The 19,570-nt window shown below is 41.7% G+C and overlaps 1 long non-coding RNA gene and 1 pseudogene across 1 annotated transcript; both read left to right on the forward strand.

The window, feature by feature from the left end:
* The first annotated feature begins 361 nt into the window (after window positions 1-361).
* LOC143509424 (uncharacterized) lies at window positions 362-4,181 on the forward strand. The gene is made up of 2 exons (XR_013129665.1): window positions 362-714; window positions 3,754-4,181. It is a non-coding gene; the product is annotated as an uncharacterized LOC143509424 (long non-coding RNA).
* Window positions 4,182-8,836: 4,655 nt separating this feature from the next.
* LOC143509651 (uncharacterized) lies at window positions 8,837-11,088 on the forward strand (annotated as a pseudogene).
* Window positions 11,089-19,570: the final 8,482 nt, after the last annotated feature.

A 19,570-nucleotide genomic window follows, 5' to 3' on the forward strand; every position in this document is an offset into this window, starting at 1 on the left:
GAAATTTGAGGGACCTTTACTTTGAAATGCCACATCAGATCTTCTTGATCTTGACTGAGTGACATCTCTAGGTGGTGTTCTACCATACTGTAGTGAAATTATTGAGTGCAATCAGGAGGATTTTTTTTAATGACCCTGTAAACATAGAATAAAGTTAATCAAATATGGAAATTTGAGGGACCTTTACTTTGAAATGCCACATCAGATCTTCTTGATCTTACATGAGTGACATCTGTAGGTGGTGTTCTACCATTCTATAGTGAAATTATTCAGTGCAATCAGGAGGATTTTTTTTAATGACACTGTAAATATAAAACGGTGTAAAAGTAACAAAATGTAATAATTTACTTTTTACTCATTCTGTTCACCATTTAGATTTAAATGTGGAATCACAGGCCACATCACCCTTTACCGTAATCTATGAAATACGCGCAACTTCGCAATTTTTTTGGGGGCTGGCTTGACCAAGATTTTTTAAGTGAGGGCTGGCTTGACCGCAGTGTCTTTTCTGTCTCCACAGCTGGCTCCGGGACACCTGTGGCAGCGTCGGCGTGGACTACGTCGACAACTGGGAGAGTTTCCGTGAGCGTCCGTCACTCTACCGCCGAGATGGACTTCACCCCAGTCGCCTAGGCTCGGCAGTCCTCTCCCGGAACATCGAGGACGTGCTACGCCGAGCCTGACCAGCCACAACAAACCACGCAAATCAGCTAAGTAGAACTTACTTCCCTAACTACCAAACCATTGAGACTGTGTCTGTTAGCCGTGGCAGGTATAAGAATAACAGGGCGATATGTTTTAAAAATCTAATTAAAATTAAATTAAATAATCAACGCGAAGTAAGCAGCAATATTAAGCTAAGGCTAGGACTTTTAAACATTAGATCGCTTGCATCAAAAGCTGTGATAGTAAACGAAATAATCACAGATAACAGACTAAATGCACTCTGTTTAACAGAGACATGGGCTAGAGTGGACGAATATGTAAGTTTTAATGAAGCAGCTCCTCCTGGATACAGTTATGTTCATCAGCCCCGTATCACAGGGCGTGGAGGTGGAGTAGCCACAATATATGACATAGATATAGGTTTTACTGTAAAACCAACCACCTCTATTAACTCATTCGAGGCTCTGATAGGTGAAATAGGCAATAATCTTATAGGCAATAAAACAAAGCTTAAACTAGTGACCATCTATCGACCGCCGGGTCCTTACTCAGAATTTCTTAAGGAATTTGCTGAGTTTCTTTCGGAAATAGTCTTAACCATCGAGAGATTTGTAATTGTGGGTGATTTCAACATTCATTATGAAAATGAATCAGACCCACTGAAAATCGCGTTCGACTCCATACTAGATTCAGTAGGTATAGCCCAAAATGTGACAGGGCCTACCCACCGCTGTAAACACACCTTAGACTTAATACTTACTTACGGATTAAACATAGAACATTTGGCAGTCATCCCCCAAAATGACGCCATTTCAGATCATTCCCTACTAATATATGAAATGGCTTTATACGATGTACATCAGATGCGCCATACAAAAACCACGCGCACTATCACATCCGACACTGCAGCAACATTTATAAACTTACTACCAGAGCTACCGAACACTATGCCACTGCAGCCCAATGAATTAGAACAGGCAACACAACAGTTTTATTACACACTCAGCAATACCTTAGACAGTGTAGCTCCAGTTAAAACAAAATTAATTAGGGAGAAAAAGCTTGCACCATGGTATGACGACCACACCCGTCTTCTAAAACAGGCAGCTCGAGCAGCGGAGCGAAAATGGAGATCCACCTCACTAGAAGTGTTTAGAATCACATGGAAAGACGCCATAGTCAAATACAAACATGCCTTAATAAAAGCTAGAGCCGCATACTATTCGACACTAATAGAAAACAACAAAAATAACCCTAGATTTCTCTTCGCGACTGTATCAAAACTAACAAGAAATATCAACGACACTAGTTCTAATACAACACTTACACACACTAGCGATGAATTTTTAAACTTTTTTAATAATAAAATAGATAATATCCGACTACAGAGTCATAATACATTGCAGCCTAACCTCCAATCCAACCCCAGTAGTTTAGTTATTAGTAACTATGCATCCAAAAATATTACCGAGCTAAATGTCTTCGATCCTATATCGCAAAAAGAGCTCACAACACTGATTAATTCATCTAAGCCTACATCATGTATATTCGACCCAGTTCCAACCCGTCTATTTAAAGACCTACTCCCAGCCATTGCAGGGCCCTTACTTAATATGATTAACTGTTCCCTTAACCTAGGGTACGTGCCCAAACAATTAAAATGCGCCGTAATTAGACCCTTGATTAAAAAACAGAATCTAGATCCGCAGATTCTAGCCAACTATAGACCCATTTCTAATCTCCCATTTATCTCTAAAATTTTAGAAAAAGCAGTTTCCAATCAGTTAAACCACCATCTCCAATCAAATAGTATCCATGAAAAGTTCCAATCAGGATTTAGACCAAACCACAGCACTGAAACAGCTTTACTCAGGGTAGTGAATGATTTACTAATATCGGCCGATAATGGGCTAGTCTCGTTCCTTGTACTGTTAGATCTTAGTGCAGCTTTTGATACTGTAGACCACAACATTTTGCTGGATAGACTAGAAAACACGGTAGGTATTAAAGGAGTCGCACTCTCCTGGTTTAGATCATATTTGACTGACCGCTTCCAATGTGTAAGTGTTAATAATAAAACCTCTAAATCTGTGCAGGTTAAATACGGTGTCCCACAAGGGACAGTCCTAGGACCACTTCTATTCACACTGTACATGTTACCCCTAGGCGAGATTATGCATAAGCACGACATCAGTTTCCATTCCTACGCAGACGACACTCAGCTATATTTATCGGCAAAACCCGATGATTTAGGCGCAAACAGTAAAATAGAGAAATGTGTAGAAGAGATTAAACATTGGATGGCGTGTAACTTTCTAGCACTAAATCCCGATAAAACAGAATTAATAATAGTTGGGTCTAGGGCTGCGAGAGACAAGATACATAATGTAGCATTGAATCTACATTCTTTTACTATAACCCCCAGCGCAGAGGTAAAGAACTTGGGCGTCACAATAGACCCAGATCTCTCGTTCAATACACATATTAATAATATAACTAGGGTAGCGTTCTTTCACTTGCGCAACATTGCCAAAATTAGAAACATATTAAATACTAGTGATGCAGAAAAACTAATCCATGCATTCATATCCTCTCGTTTAGACTATTGCAACAGTCTCTTAGCTGGATGTTCTGGTAAATCGATAAACAAACTCCAGCTGGTTCAGAACGCAGCAGCACGAGTTTTAACAAAAACTAAAAAGTTTGATCACATTAGTCCCGTACTATCGTCATTACACTGGCTGCCAATTAGATTCCGTATTGACTATAAAATACTTTTATTAACATATAAAACGCTGCATGGCTTAGCTCCAGACTATCTTAGTGAACTTATTGAACAATATAACCCAGCGCGTTCACTTCGCTCACAGGACGCAGGGTTATTAACTGTTCCTAGGATCAAAAAGATCACAGCAGGTGGAAGAGCCTTTTCTTTTAAAGCTCCACAATTGTGGAATAATCTTCCTGCCTCTATTCGGGACTCAGACACAGTCTCAATGTTTAAAACTCGATTAAAGACTCATCTGTTTAGTTTGGCCTTTGATTAATTTGTTACATATTTACTACATCTCGTATCTTTTCTCCAAGGTTCACCTGGAGAGTAACACTGCAGTCGGAGCCTACAATACCAGCATCGCTGCTCCGACATGGAATGAAAGCCTGGCGTTCATCAACAGACATTTACAATGACAATATCAAAACCCAGAACTTTCATTTTTACCTTTACTTAGTCTGATTGTGTGATTTGTGTGTGGCTTGTGTATTTGTCTGTATTTTGTGTAATTTGTGTGTTAACGGGCCGCCCAATGGAGGATGGGTTCCCTTTTGAGTCTTGGTTCTCCCGAGGTTTCTTCCTATTCCCCACCATCATAGGGAGTTTTTCCTCGCCACTGTCGCCTTTGGCTTGCTCATTAGGGTTCTGGGCCCATAGTATTGTTAACCTTTTAAATCCTGTAAAGCGCTTTGTGACATGTGTTGTGAAAAGCGCTATACAAATAAACTTTGATTTGATTTGATTTGATTTGAGACCAGTGATAATGATTAAAATCTGACATATCTCAAGTGCTCTGGATGTGAAGTGTTCTTTCTCCAGTCAGGCTTCAGGCCTAGTCTTCTTAGTTTGTGTGCATGTCAGGTAAAACAACATCCACTGTGAAGCTAATCTTCTTTGAATGAATCATACTGTAAGTGTTATCAAATCGCAGAACATAGACACCAGGCTCATCAGGCTTATGGTCTTGATGTGTACGGAACACTCGACCATCAATCAGGTCATCGACATAGGACCACTCCGTGTCAGGATGACCCCAGGAAACCCTTGCTGGTTTGAGCTACTGATGAACTTCCTCTCAAACATTGTCGCCTGGTTTCAGCTGTCTTTGCTGTGCATGTAGATCATGGCCTCCGTCTGCTCTTCTTTCTTCCTCGCTACCTTTGCTTTCATTTCTGGACGAAGCAGATCTAGCCTAGACTCACGTCTATGTCCCATCAACATCTTTGTTCACTTGTGCCTACATCTCTTTCACTTCTTTAAAAGCTTTCTCCTGCTCCTCATTCCACTGCCACTTGGCGTCGTTGTACAGTAGAAATCAGAAAAATTTGCCATCGTTATTCACCGTACATAAAAATGATCTGATTTCAATGATGTTCTTTGTTTATTTAGAAAAATAAATAGAACCTACTCCTCAGTTTTTGAATTTTCAAACCCAAAACAGACACAATCACACAGGGGACGGAGGGTCGGGGGTGTTAATCAGCCAGCATGGACTGAAGCAAATTTAAGTAATTCAGAAAGGGATTCCATTTTAAATAGCTTGCTGACTATGCCTCAGACAGTGAATCTGATTTTCTCTAGTTTCAAAACACTTAAGACATATTTTGAAGCCATAGAGAAAAATATGGCGGCTTAGTTGACTTCCAAGACAACAATATCCGACGTCTTGCCAGTGAAGACATGAAAACCAGGACATCTACTTGAACAAGGACATGGAAGGAAAATCAGTTGTTAAGCCAAATACAGCAATGAAGGGACAAGAGTCGATCCGCAGTCCTAAAACGTGAGATGTAGCATCGAAATAGCTAGACCTGAAATTCTTTAGGGGGTATAGAAAAAACATGGCTCAGGGGGGGGGGGGGGGGGGGGGGGGGGCTAGCAGTCACTATGTATTTTGACAAATAGCATGAGTCAAACACAAAGGATCAAAAAGACATCTTAAGCATATTAAATCTTGTCCCAGCAAACAAAGGTTTACTAAAAATAGCAGATAAATTGTTCGGAAGTATGTGAAAAAGCAATTGCTTTATGAGCAACATGGCCTCCTGCATACATGTGTTTTTGATGAGAAGTATGATTCAGTATCGCAATGTAGCTGTGGACCACCATGTATTACCACCACCAACTACATATGATTAATATGATACTTTTGTTTGTATTTTTCAGCTTTACTATGTCCTAGATCAGGGGTAATCAATTAAATCTTTCCGCGGTCCATTTTTGGCAGATAGCTCAGACCTTAGGTCCGGGTCCGCGGTGGCGAACGAAAGTTGTTGAGCGGGGGGGGGGTTTCGAACGTAACACTCAAATGGGTGGTGAACGTAACACTCGTCTGGAAATAAATTCTCCGGTTTAAAATATAGTCTCCCGTTAAAAATTTTTTGGCATTTGGGTCCGTATCCAGTTAATCAGGAATGTGATTGGGTCCGGACAGGACGGCGTTCGGGTCCGGATCCGGACCGCGGTCCGCCATTTGGTGATACCTGTCCTAGATGAAGAAAGGCCAAGACAAGAGTTCATTGTCAAAGCAGGACATATCTGCCATTTGTATTTTGGTTATATCAGTGTGTTTGTGTGGCATTTTTAGTCTCATTTTGCAGCATGTTGTATAATGGGAAAGGTTATGCTACAGGGCAGTGGGGAACCGTCAGGGCCCTCTACGCCCTCTCAGAGGGCCTAAAATATTCTTAAAACATAAATATATATAATATAATTTATCCAGTTTTATTTTATCTACTTACAGTTTGACAATCGACATCTAAACAATTACAAAAATATAAGCAAATAAATTATTCAACTATGTCTATTCAATCTGTGTTGGAAGGTGAGGGGTTAAGTGGAAGCCTGTGAGCCTGTGTCTCCCCCTATCAGGACTGTGATGCCCGCTGTTCGTTTACAGAGGGCCTGGCAATTATAATTCAGCGCAATACCAGTTTCAAATGACAGCAAAATTGACCAATCATATCTTCCCTCTTAGTGGGCGGGATTAACTGTATGATAATTTCCGCCCGCTGTGGCGACGCTAGCAGGGGAGAATGTTGTGCTACTAGAGGTGTGCCAAAAAATCGATTCACATCAAAAATCGATTCTCATTTGCAATGATTCAGAATTGATTTTAAATGTCACAAAATCGATTCTAAGTCGTGGTGAAGTCTCACGTTACGTAATTACAAAATGACGCGAGACTTTACGCACCAGGTTCTGGGACACACGCATGCTCGGAAAAGCTTCAAAACAAATGGAGGGAAGAGATATTCAACCTGTCCCGTCTTCGTTTAAGGCAAAAATATGGGTTCATTTTGGTTTTTACCAAATGCCAGAGAAGATCGAACTTGACACAATGTAGCTAGTGTGCAAGGCTTGTGTAACTTGAAATAATATAGAGAAGGGTGGACCCAAGTGAAAGAGCAATACGTTTGACATTTGTCAAATGTATTAGCGAGAGGGAAATGCGCACAGCGACCCAGAACGAACAAACAAAACAACGTGGAAGACTCAACGCGCAGAAGAATAGAAACCAAAACCGTGAGGGCACGGAGTAAATAGAAACAATAAAACAATGCGGAAAATACAACGCATGGAAAATAACACTCGACCGTATAGAGACGGGAGAAAGAAACAACAACAGTATCTAAAAAACACGGATAAATGCAACGCGAAACCGAAACCAAGGACGCCAGGGGAAGTAAGTGGCAGCAGGCAAAAAATGTCGCAGCAAAATAAAACCCTTCCCAAAAACAAAGGCTAAACGGATTGGAAGAAACACAGGATTGGGAAAACTTGAGATGGCTAAGGAAGTGACGCAGGAGATAGATACTCGAATAAGTAAAGAGAAAGCATAGAGAGAGGTGGCGAGACACCTTCAAACGAGAAGCAATCGCAAAGAAAGCATAGACTGGCTGAGAACGTACGGTTACGCCGGTTTAGTCTGGGACTGATTCTGGTGCCCCTAGCAACGGCTGGGGGAACAGCATCTGAGCCAGCCCTGACAGCTTGCAAAATTAAGCTCAAGAATGTTGGTAATACAACAAAAAGCATTTTATTTTACCAAAGCACTTTATTTTTGTTAATTAAATGTGAAAGAAACATTATTTTCTGTATTTGTCATTCTGTCTGGCCAAGCAGACTGTAGTAGATAATGCAGATTTTATAGACTGAAGCAGAAATGTTTATAAATCAAATCGTTTTTGAATCGAAAATCCATTTTGAATCGAATCATGCCCCCCAAAATCGGAATCGAATTGAATCGTGAGATAGTAAACGATTCCCACCCCTAGGTGCTACATTGTTGTAGTAAAATCTACTAAAGTACACTGAATATATGCTGTGTTAAATTTACTTGCTGTTTTTACATGGAAAAACTTTCCTAAGTTTTTTAAGTAAACCCTACTCCGAATTTTTTTTCAGTGTAGGACATACCTCACCGTGTTGACCAAGGACTGCAAGCACAGAGTCCCTTACTCCATCGTTAGACACAGGCGTCAATATTTTCTTTGAAAAAAATGCTAACCACACAACACAACAACATAATGTGCAGTATGGATGTGATGATCCAAATGGTGCAGGAATACAGTATTCATGCAGGAAAACATACAGCCAGTTGCAGTGTTCTACACTACGTTTGACATGGCAGCACTGAATGCACATGTGCTTTATCAGGGATGCACTGAGATGAAAGAGAGACAGGTGGACTTGTCAGCCCCTCCCTGAATAAGGCCGAGCGTTAGCGTACCACCGCTTGCTAGTTTTGCTCAGTCTCTGGTTTCGATTTATTTCTTTGATGCCCTCGTCCGTGTTGTTTACATATTCCGCTTCCGAGGAACACGGAGTTGTGAACCTTATTTTGTTGGAACCTTATTTTGCTTAAGATGTTATCTAGTACAGATATTGTTGTTTAGTGTGTTCCTAAAGCTGTACTGTGTTTGGGGCTGGTCACGATTCGCTTTAAATTCGAATTCGGTCACGGTTCGCACGGTTCAAATTAAAAGGCAAACTGCGATGGCAACAGAGTGTGTTCGCGAAAGCCACAACCACCAACAATGCGGCAATAAAAGCTAGCTTTGTTGTGAACGAAGAAATCACTCTTACTGTTCAGAGGGACTCTTTTTCAGAGGGAGCATTTTTGAAGCACAATTGCTATTTTCAGTTAGTCTATTTGATATTTCAAGATTGGAACAAAGTATATGTAATATCTTTTTATTTTTCTTCATTCACTTGGAACTCCGCCATTGCTGGTCCCAAGCCCGGATGAGAAAGAAGGAGGGTTGGGCGTCGGGTTAGCAACCAGTCCTTGTAAAACCCTTACCGCTACGGAAACGACAAACGAAAATGAAAACTCCAAACAACGCGGCGGAAATTTTACTTCAAGAAGGATGACGGCATTGGAAGAAACCGGCAATGGCGTCCAACGTCCAACGCTCCGCCAAAGCCATTACAAGAATTGGGACATGGAATGTTCGCACATTATATCGGAGCGGACGGCTGTCGCAACTCATAAAGGAAATCAATGACTACCGGCTTGATATCCTTGGGATCAGCGAAGTCAGATGGATAGAAAGCGGCCGAATGATCAGCGATGGTAAGGCATGTACTCATGCCATGAAGATCGGCACGAACGTGGTGGGCCACGAAAGCCCTCATTGGTTGGCAACCCATTAATGACCGGATTATCATGGCTCGTTTAGGATTTGGACACGCCAAGACGACCGTTGTGCAAGTGTATGCACTGACGGAGAGCGCCGAAGATGCCTCCAAGGATGAATTCTATGATCTGCTCCAAGATGTCTTCAATGATATCCCAAACTATGATTTGAGGATTCTCATTGGAGACTTCAATGCCCAGCTGGGTGGGGACCGAGTGGGGTTGGAGACAGTGATAGGAGTGACACGCCTCAGCAATAACGACAAGCGATTGGTGTCGTTCTGCGAGCATAGCGGTCTGTGCATTGGGAATACATATTTCCAGCACCGCGAGATCCACAAGAAGACATGGCGATCACCCTATGGGCGGACATTCAACTAAATCGATTTTGTCTGCATCAGCAAAAAGTGGAGGTCGGCATGACGCGAGGGCCTACCGAAAGGCAGACGTTGGATCTGACTATTATCTAGTCAGATCTGAGATCAAGCTCAAGCTCCAAAATCAAAGACAGAGCACCAAAGAGACCGTTCGCACTTGAGAAACTCAAGGACCTAACTGCCGCCAATGCCTTCACTTTAGAACTGCAAAATCGCTTTGCCCTCCTTGGAGAAATGGAGGACGGGGAGGACCTCTGGACTGGCATCAGGGATGCCATTATGGAGTCCGCCCAAAACACCATCGGAAGACGCAGAGGAAAGAGAAGCGAACGGTGGATCAGGGCAAGATCATGGGAGCTGATCGACGAAAGGAAAATTGCCAAGCTCAAACGAGACCAGGCCAAAACTGAGCAAGCCAGAGAACAAGAGAGCCGACAATACACTGTGCTGGATCGGATAGTGAAGGTTAAAGCTGTCGGAAGGACAAGAAAGAATGGCTTGAAGGGAAAGGTGCCGAAGCAAAGGAAGCAGCCGATCGGAACGACTCTAAGACCTTGTACCGAATTGTGAATGAACTCACTGGAGCAAGGTCTAATGCAAACGTCCCAGTCAAGGACAAGAACGGGAAACTCTTGATCGCCCAAGAAGAGCAAAATAAAAGGTGGGTTGAGCACTTCTATGAGATTCTCAATCAGCCAGAACCTGCCACAACATACAGCTTCGAGGCGATGGATGCTCAAGATGAGCTTGGGGTCGACACTGGCGAAATCACCATTGAGGAAGTGAAGATTGCGATCAAGAGTCTAAAGAACAATAAGGCGGCTGGCCTGGATGAAATACCAGTGGAACTTCTGAAACACGGCGGCCACGCTATGGCGGAAGAAATAACAACTCTGTTCAACAAATGCTGGCGAAGCGGCACGGTGCTGGCGGAAAGGCGCCATAGTCAAGATACCAAAGAAGGGCAATATCTCCGAGTGCACCAAATGGAGGGGTATCACCCTCCTCTCCGTGCCTGGCAAGGCATTCTGCATTGTCCTTCTTCAATGACTGAAGAACACCCTCGACCAATGGCTGCGGGAAGAACAAGCCGGATTCTGAAGTGGCCGATCGTGCAGAGAGCAGATCTTCACCTTAAGAAACATCATTGAGCAGTGTGTCAAGTACCGGCAACAACTCTCCGTCAACTTTATTGACTTCAAGAAGGCCTTCGACAGCATCCATCGTGACTCTCTTTGGCAGATCCTGGGCTTGTACGATGTCCCAGCCATCTTCATCAAGATTTTCAAAGACTTGTACTTGTGATCGAGCTGTTGCGCTGAGACCGGAAGTGGCCATACTGACTTCTTTGAGGCGTCAGGCAGGGCTGCATCCTGTCTCCATTGCTCTTTCTTGTTATCCTCGACTATGTCATGAGGCGAGCTGGTGCCGGCTTTGGAGCCGGCATCCACTGGACCGACCACAACCGCCTTGCCAACCTTGATTTTGCCAATGATATAGCCCTGCTCGAGGAAGGAGAGCTGCAGTTACAGCTTGCAACAACCAATCTGGGAGGAGAAGCCGGCAAAGTTGGCCTGAGGATCAGCGCTGAGAAGTCAAAGGTCATGTTCGTCTGCTCCACGGACACATGACAGGGGATTTATGTAGGGACGCAATGACTGAAAGAAGTGGAGACATTCACCTACCTAGTGTGATTTCCCATGATGGCGATGCAGAGGTGGATGTCAAGTACCGCAGAGGGAAGGAGGCTGCCGTATTTCGGAGGATGAATAAGATCTGGTCCTCCCCATACCATCTCCCGCCAGCGTTAACAACAAGCTGGACGTTTTCCAGCAACGGTGCCATCGTCGGATTCTAAAGATCCACTACACCAACTACATCACCAACGAAGAGGTTCTGAGAAGGAGTGGCTCGGCCAAACTTCACAACATAGTTGCATGTCGAAGACTCCGACTGGCCAGCCATGTCCTTCGCATTGACAACTCAAGAATTCCGAAGATGGCGATGCGCTGGCAGCCCCCAGGCGTCAAAAGACCTCGAGGATGCCCCCACAATACCTGGCGAAGGTCATTCCATCAAGACCTCAAGAATTTTTATATTCTGTTAGAAGAGGCCGAAGCTCGGGCACAAGACCGGGCCCAGTGGCGATCGTTTGCCGTCCAATATGCCACATAAAGGCATAAGAGGTCATCATCATCATCATCATTCACTTAGTTTGATTATCAATTAATTTAGTAGCCTAATGTGGGTTTCATAACCTAAAAATTTTAAAGGATTTATGTTATAACAGCAAGCAAACATTTTTCTACATCTACGCAAATATGTCTGTAATATTAGTAACTTGAATAAGTAACAAATTCAGAGTTATTTAATATTAATGAGTAGTTACATTTATAAGTTACATATGGCCCTCTTTGGACAACGATGCTGATTTGGCCCGCGGTGGAAATTAATTTGACACCCCTGTGCTAGAAAAACATTGTACCTTAAACATATATCACTATTTGTCACCCCACAAAAGCTTTGAGCACCGGTTTTATTACCCGACCAGTGCATTTCTTTTAAAATAGCCCGCAACAGTTTCCCCCTTTGGTACTGGTGTTTATTACACTGACAGTATTACTCAGTCCAGTGTTAATCCTCCTGGGCTGTGTGCGAATTTCCATGTTCATGTTACTGAAAGGTGTTTGACAGCCACCTGTTGTCCACCACTGACCGGGCCAGGACATTGCTTATAAATCATTAAATTATTTGAGTAAGTAAGTAATAAAGTAATTTGTGTGTGTGTGTGTGTGTGTGTGTGTGTGTGTGTGTGTGTGTGTGTGTGTGTGTGCGTGCGTGCGTGCGTGCATGCGTGTGTGTGTTTAATAAAAATTTCCTTTTAGATCAATAAAGCGTTATCTTTATTTCCTGCGCTTAGTATCTTTTAATGCGTCTTTTATCGTTTTCTACAGTACACGGCAGTATCGAAACGTCACTTTTTGTAGTAATCTGAAATTTTAACAGGATTCCCCGCTTGTCTTTGAACACTCATGACCACTAATACGATTGGGCAGTAGGTGGCAGTATTTCTCTCTCTGTGAAGAAAGCTTCACGTGAGTCTGATAATTAGGTCTGGCCAGTAAATGTGTTAGGTGTAGCTAGTCTGATTTAACCAAGCACTATTTCAAACCTATTGTTGGTTACATATATTTAAACATACTACAACCACATTCAAACAAATAAAGCAAAAAGTAGCTAAAAGAGAGAACTAGTTTAATTTGTTTAGGCCAGCTTATGAAAAAACGCAGCGAGCGGTTTCACTTTTAGGGAGAGAGGCAGGCGAAGCGCCCCTCACATCTCTCATTCCCTTCAGGCTATGACAAGTCGCCTGTTTTATCTACAAAGGCGCCTCATGATTCATACAGAAATGAGCAGAGGAAAAGTGCTGAGAAGGCGCTCTGTCAAGGTCGTGAGAGGCCGTATGAATTACCAATGGAAACTTAGCTTTTTGGCAAAGACTCAAAGTCACCGCTCATGAGACGAGTTGTGTTAAAATAGCCTTCAGACTGACAATTCATTCATTACCAAGGGCTGTTTTTTCGACTACGACAAGCAAATCAAAGGAGATCATAAACTAATAAATTGTAGCACGAAAAACAGGAGACTATTGTTAAATAGTCTGGTAAACGGCGTTTTTTTCATCCGAATACTCAAATCCAAATAGGGTTACTACAGAGCGAATTGTACTACAAATGTGGGGATATTTAACTAAATCCTTAGGGGCTATATGTTAGACATTTACACAAATACTAACGCTAGTTAGTCACTAAAACAACAGAGCTCAATGCCACATATGGCTTCAAATGATATTCTAGCATACATAAAGCATCTATTCTAGTTACCAAAATGTCAACAATGACACCTGAAGGGTCATATATCTTACAACTGGCTATTGTTCTATGTAGACTGGTGAAACCAAATAATATTCATGTGATATTTAGAATGTCAAACCTCTCCCATCTGAGTTGTGGCTAATGGTTTGTTGGTAATTGCTGTGACTCCAGTGAAATAGTGCCCCCCTCAGTGGTTTTATGTAGCATTTTCTAGACTATAGAAAGCCATCATTGAACATTCTAGCACAGAATTTGAGCTACAACATTTCTTAAAAAACATTTTGTGTCTGAAATGCTAACTTGGCTAATTGGTTATTGATCATGAATTAGATACATCAAAGCTTTTGTTGTTAGAAAAACATTAACCTTGCTGATCAATAAAAATGAGTCTTTGTTGTGTGTGTGTGTGTGTGTGTGTGTGTGTGTGTGTGTGTGTGTGTGTGTGTGTGTGGCGAGAGCACTCTTAGCTCATACAATGATGTGGAGTCACACTGCAAAGGAGTTGTTTTAATGTTGTCTAACATGGTGGGAGCTGATCAGATCTCAAGGGCACACACACACACACGGGGGAGACTGTCAGAATGCATCAGTCTTTGAACATCTCTTTTTCTTTTTCTCTTTGCTGTTCACTAAGCTCTAAGGTTTGTAGTTTCCTTCTTCTGAGTCTTTCTAGGTAGAATGTCAGTGGCCATAAGGTTGACAGTCTGCTGATGTTGACCACATAAAAATATGGCAACTCAATTTGGTGCAGCTGTGAAAAACAATATGTTACAGTACTGCTCTAATGTCCCCATGATGGTTAACATACCCCCCCCCCCCCCCCCCCCCCCCCCCCAATCAATATTATGTGTGAACAATAGACTATACATACAGTGGCCAAGAGTGATGAGATGTTGGCAAGCTTTGAGATTGTGGTCTATATGAAGTCATCATACATGTTTCACGTTAAATTATGAAAAAGACCAAGGGTGTGATGTCTCTCCTTACCACATCGTTAATCTGAAAGAACGTAGACTTTGATGTGTGATTCATTGACTGAATGCAAACTGCTGTACAGTTAATGATGCATGTCGGCGAGACTGTTAAAGCACAGGATCGCACAGAAGTCCACCATCCATTCTGCTCTGGTTAGTAATCCTGTTCTCTGTGTTGGGTTACACAATAGAGACACTGCAGTCTGTGCAACAGAGATGCAGCTCTGGTGCTAAATGAGGCCTGTGGTCCATTAACTGTGTCTCTGTGGCTACACCAGCCACTGACAGCACAGTCTACGGGACGCCGGTGAGGAACACAAAGTATGGGAACCCGTGCAGAAGTGTAATGTCTTCAGTACTGAGTCCTTTAATAAATGCATAAAAATCTTAAAATCAGCCTGAGCTTACCTGACATTAGTGATTGTTATTATTTTTAAATGTCATCACAATCATATTACAAAGTTGTATCACTTAGCTTGGCTACTTTGCCATGGCATTATGTATCTCAAAAGACGTCTTTAAGAATGTAAAACACTTATTGCAGTAATGGAAAAACGGGGTCGACAAATATTTGAAAAATAAAAATGGCTGACCATTATGGAAACCCTCTACCAACATGTGTTCTGTTAATAGGAGGTTTGATATTTGCCTTTCTGAATTTTTACGAGACGCAAACCCATCATTCAGAGATGAAAATGGTGGGGATCAGAAGCAGTAAACACGATCCCGCTCTTGTATATACTAAAATGGCCCATTATTGAGAAGTTCTGGCACAGTTCCAGGCCAAAATCACCAGACACCATAACCGCCCACATCCCCCCATTTCATCTCTGAAATATACATCCAAACCGCAGGCAAAACTGCCTCTGCACCAAGAGCCCAGGAAATCGCATGTCTCGCAGTGTTCCGTTACACTGCGTTATAGCAGCACAACTTCACTCCGACTGTGTTGACTTTCATGTATAGTTTGTGAGAGACTGGTATGACCTGTTTGTTCAGGGTTTGTTGCAAAGTGCGTGTCAGATTGGGCCCTGTAACTGCTTGATCGCCCTCCCGAAGCTTTGGGCAGATGTTTGTGAATGAGTAAGGCTGGTAATCTGGTCTACAAAAGTAGGAAAGAAACCACCCAGGACCATTAAAAGACAGTGTGGAGGCTGTATGGGCAGAAGTAATGGACCATAATACTGTCTAATGTTACTCCTGAGAGATACTTCTGCTGAGTGTGACTGTGCTTACTCGTAACTCTAAAGTATTTTGTGGTTTTAAGAGACCTTCCACCAAAGAAGAAGAAGAATGTCATATGCTTGCTTACTACCACGATTCATGGGAAGGGAACTTCTGTCCTGCACGGCTGACGTGTCCTGAACTTGCTTCCTTGCTTCTTAACCTTTTAACACATGACTTGAGCTTTGTTCTTATGTGTCTTTATCTGAAATTTCACAGATATACTCACTGCTGAGGGGGCTGACTCTGCAAGCCATAAATACATGAAGAACATTAATCCACTGTAGCCATTTTTTTTCATTTGCACAAAGCAGTACTTTTCGAACGCAGCACGTTGGTTATGGCGATGACGTCCAGGCTGAGATTAAAAAGCCCAAGGTTTTTGCTCTGTCCTCCATTACTCGAACTCATCACTGTGGTCGTTTGTCTTCTGTTTTGAATTATGTCTGAATTGAGCCTGGGGTTGTTGATGCAGGAAGCCATTAAGGGAGGAAGTTATATGGGATCTTGGGTAATGTCTGGTTTCTGTAGGGTACTTGTTTCTAAGAAAGAAAGAAAGAGAGGGGGATAGAGAAAGAGAGAGAGAGAGAGAGAGAACTGCTGTGTGACTGAGAGTGACAAAAGGAGGATAGCTTTGGATTTGAATATTTTAAAATATAATAATTTGAAACAACTCTCATAAGAAAAAAAAACATTGTTTTACAGTATGGACTCATAAAGGTAACACCCATCTCAAACACATTTTACACAATAACATCATTGTCACTGTCTCAACCTTCCCAGAAATATAGTATTGGCACAGATTTCCCAGAAGAATAGTAATGGCAGCAAATTAGTTCCTCAAATTTAGCTCAAATCCCTTATGCTCTTCAAAAATCCAATCACAACATGTTAGACCTTCCCTAGGCCAGGTTCAGACTTCAACAAAATATCTGCAAACAAACTCCTATCCAAAATATACAAAATAATATCCAAATCTGATCTAACAATAACCCTACCAACCAGACCGATGTACAATATGTGATTCACCTCCTCTGAAATCTGTACACAGTGCACCCAAAACACCAGAGATAATTATATACACTGCATATGACATTGTACAGCTATAAAACATTTTTGGCAAGAAATGACCGACTTTGTATCACACTCCCTAAACATCCTTCTGTCTTTATCTCTAGGACTGTCTGCTGAGAGACATGTCAGGAATCAACATGACAAAGAAAACCTCCATAGCAATATTTATTAACCATTAACCAAATAAAAAAATACCATCTTCATTACACACTGGAAAAATGTACAAATGGGATACATTTCAATGGGAGAATGATCCATAAAAATCTTCTCACTTTGACTTAATCTGGACACCTCTCATCAGTTATCTACAACAGTGACCAGTAAAGCAACCAGACAAAGATCTTAATCTGTTTAATCACACCATACACCCTGTTTACACTGCAAACTAATATTCCCTGGCCCCATAACACAAAAAATATTTATTATTGATGTTTATTATTGCTTTTTTTGTACTTTTTAAGATCATTATTGTCTTTTTTCTGTTATGTCTCCTATTTGTTACTATTAATAAACTCACAATAGTCCTCTGAAGAGGAGTTCATGGTGGACCAAAGTTTACATTCCTAGCTACAGTTTTATTTGTTGAAGATATATGAGGAAGAAGACATTTCTTGACAAAGAAGAAATGGTACATCTACCTACGCTTTCTTGAGCAAAATAACCCGCTGCAGTCTTAGTAGGTCTGAAAGCAAACTGTGCATCATTTCACCCGTACACCAGGTCACGTGCCAGTGGTGACTGTTCTGACTTGTCACTTACGATACCCAAGTTTTCTCTTTCTCCTGATACTCCAGTGATTCATGGCTGGACGTGAATGACGGCCAGTTACCTTTGCCTTTGCTCCAGTCGTATGAAGAAGGATGACGTGGTGAACATCTCACTCCTACACATACAGGAGGAGATGAGAAGAGACAGTTAGGTCATATGACTTTAGGATGCTGGGGAAAGTTTTTTTTCAAGGCCTACACAAACCTGCCAAATGCCATTATAATTACTGTAGTCTCAGCTCTATCAGACATACCAGGCAATTATCAAGGGAAATATGACATATAATGAGGAATTTGTTCAAAAAATCGTCAGCTCCATTTTGTGTGTGCGTATGGGTGTGTGTGTGTGTGTGTGGGTGTGTGCTTAATATCTTATTAGGTCAGTGACTGAAATATTAAATCAGCCCAATGTCACATTGATTTAATCCCCAATGAACATGTTCAGGTGCTAATCCAGCTGATTTGATTTAGTATAGACTGGAAAAATGTTTGTGATGGACAGAACCAAGCATGGACAGTTTAAACAAAACGTTTTGCTGAACACTTCAGTTACGTGCCCTCTGTATGGGTGCTTTGTCAAAGGTTCCATTCATGAGTGATGGACACTTCTCATGTGACCCTCTAGCACAGATTTTGAAACGACTTGCTAAATGGTTTATTCTTGGTCACATTGCTGTATATAATCCTGCCATGGCTCATAAAGAAACATCTCGTCAAAGTGAGTTGTCTTGGTAAAACTGACGTGTATAGGGGATGTGAAAGTGTTGTCTTCAGCAACATATTCACCCACAGGCCAGCAGTGACATAGCATATCCCATCATCCACCACCACTGTTTATCTTATTTATAGACATCCCCTCCAGAGTGACACAGGCTTAAAAATAGAGTACAATTGTGAAATAAAATAACATTAGTATATTAGATTCCATTAGTCTATCTTAGTTTTATAGTGTTTTGATTTGTTCAGTCAGTAATTCGGAAGAGAAAAGAACTTAAAAAAATACACTTTTCTTTTTTTCTCACTCGTGAACTTGTGTTGATACTATAAATATTTTGGTACTTTTATATTTTTACTAGGCTTAAAGATTTTGTGTGAAATTAATCAGGAATGGCAGCACAACTGCAGTTACACATTTTTTACACTTTTGTCAGTGAATACAGTGACATGTAATGTCTGGAGAGCTGCCGTGCCAAGTGAGTTATCAGACGAGGACAGAGGGGTTCTTCAGCTCCGTTAGTGCTCTAGCTGCTAGCTGCATTTTCCCTTTTTGATCTCAGGGAATATAGACTGTAGGCTCACGATCCCCAGCTTACACTGTACACTATTACTGCTCACACTGTTCCCAAAACAAGAATAAGACCAAATCAAACAGGGTCATAGAGTTTCACTTTTGTCACGTGTTAAATATATTTGTCAAACATTTTCAGTGCTTAGTAATGATAATAGAGGTCAATCACCTATACAAATTCAAGACTTCAGCAAACTTAATTCAAAAGTATTCAACGATAGGGAAAAGAAGACAACACTGGCTAAGTTTAATGAGACAGCAGTGTAGAGGGCATGCCTGTGCATGTGGTACGTAAGTACACGTAGGAGTCCAGGCCCATCACCTTGTTTTCAGCTCGTCAGAGGATGACAGCTTGACATACTGAAGGCAAAATGACAGAGGAGCAAACAAATGAACACAAGACACAATTCTGCATGAAGGAACCCTGCACTCCAAACCCATACGCACTGAATCAGTTTGATATGCACAGATCCAGTTCGGATATGCATAGAGCCAGTTTGGATACGCACAGAGCCAGTTTGTATACACACAGAGTCAGTTTGTATACACACAGAGCCAGTTTGGATACGCACAGAGCCCGTTTGGATATGCACAGAGCCCGTTTGGATATGCACAGAGCCCGTTTCTATGGATTTAGCCCGCATTCCTGATACAGCTAGTTAGAATAACCATGCCAGACACATGCAACTATATCTTCAAGTGTCCTTTCATGAGGAATCTGGAATGTGACAATATTATCTAAAAATTATCCTGAGGGAAACGCTTCCCTTCAGGCGTCTTGTACAAACACAGTGCTTCACATACAGTATAGTCATTTATCATTTCATTGATACCAATGTTCAGCCTTATGTTGTCATTTAAATTGCATAGCATTATGGTAGAATGACAAAGATAGAAAGGCTAGAATTGTC

Source organism: Brachyhypopomus gauderio, chromosome 3 (assembly GCF_052324685.1).
Source record: "Brachyhypopomus gauderio isolate BG-103 chromosome 3, BGAUD_0.2, whole genome shotgun sequence".
In the NCBI taxonomy this organism is placed as follows: domain Eukaryota; kingdom Metazoa; phylum Chordata; class Actinopteri; order Gymnotiformes; family Hypopomidae; genus Brachyhypopomus; species Brachyhypopomus gauderio.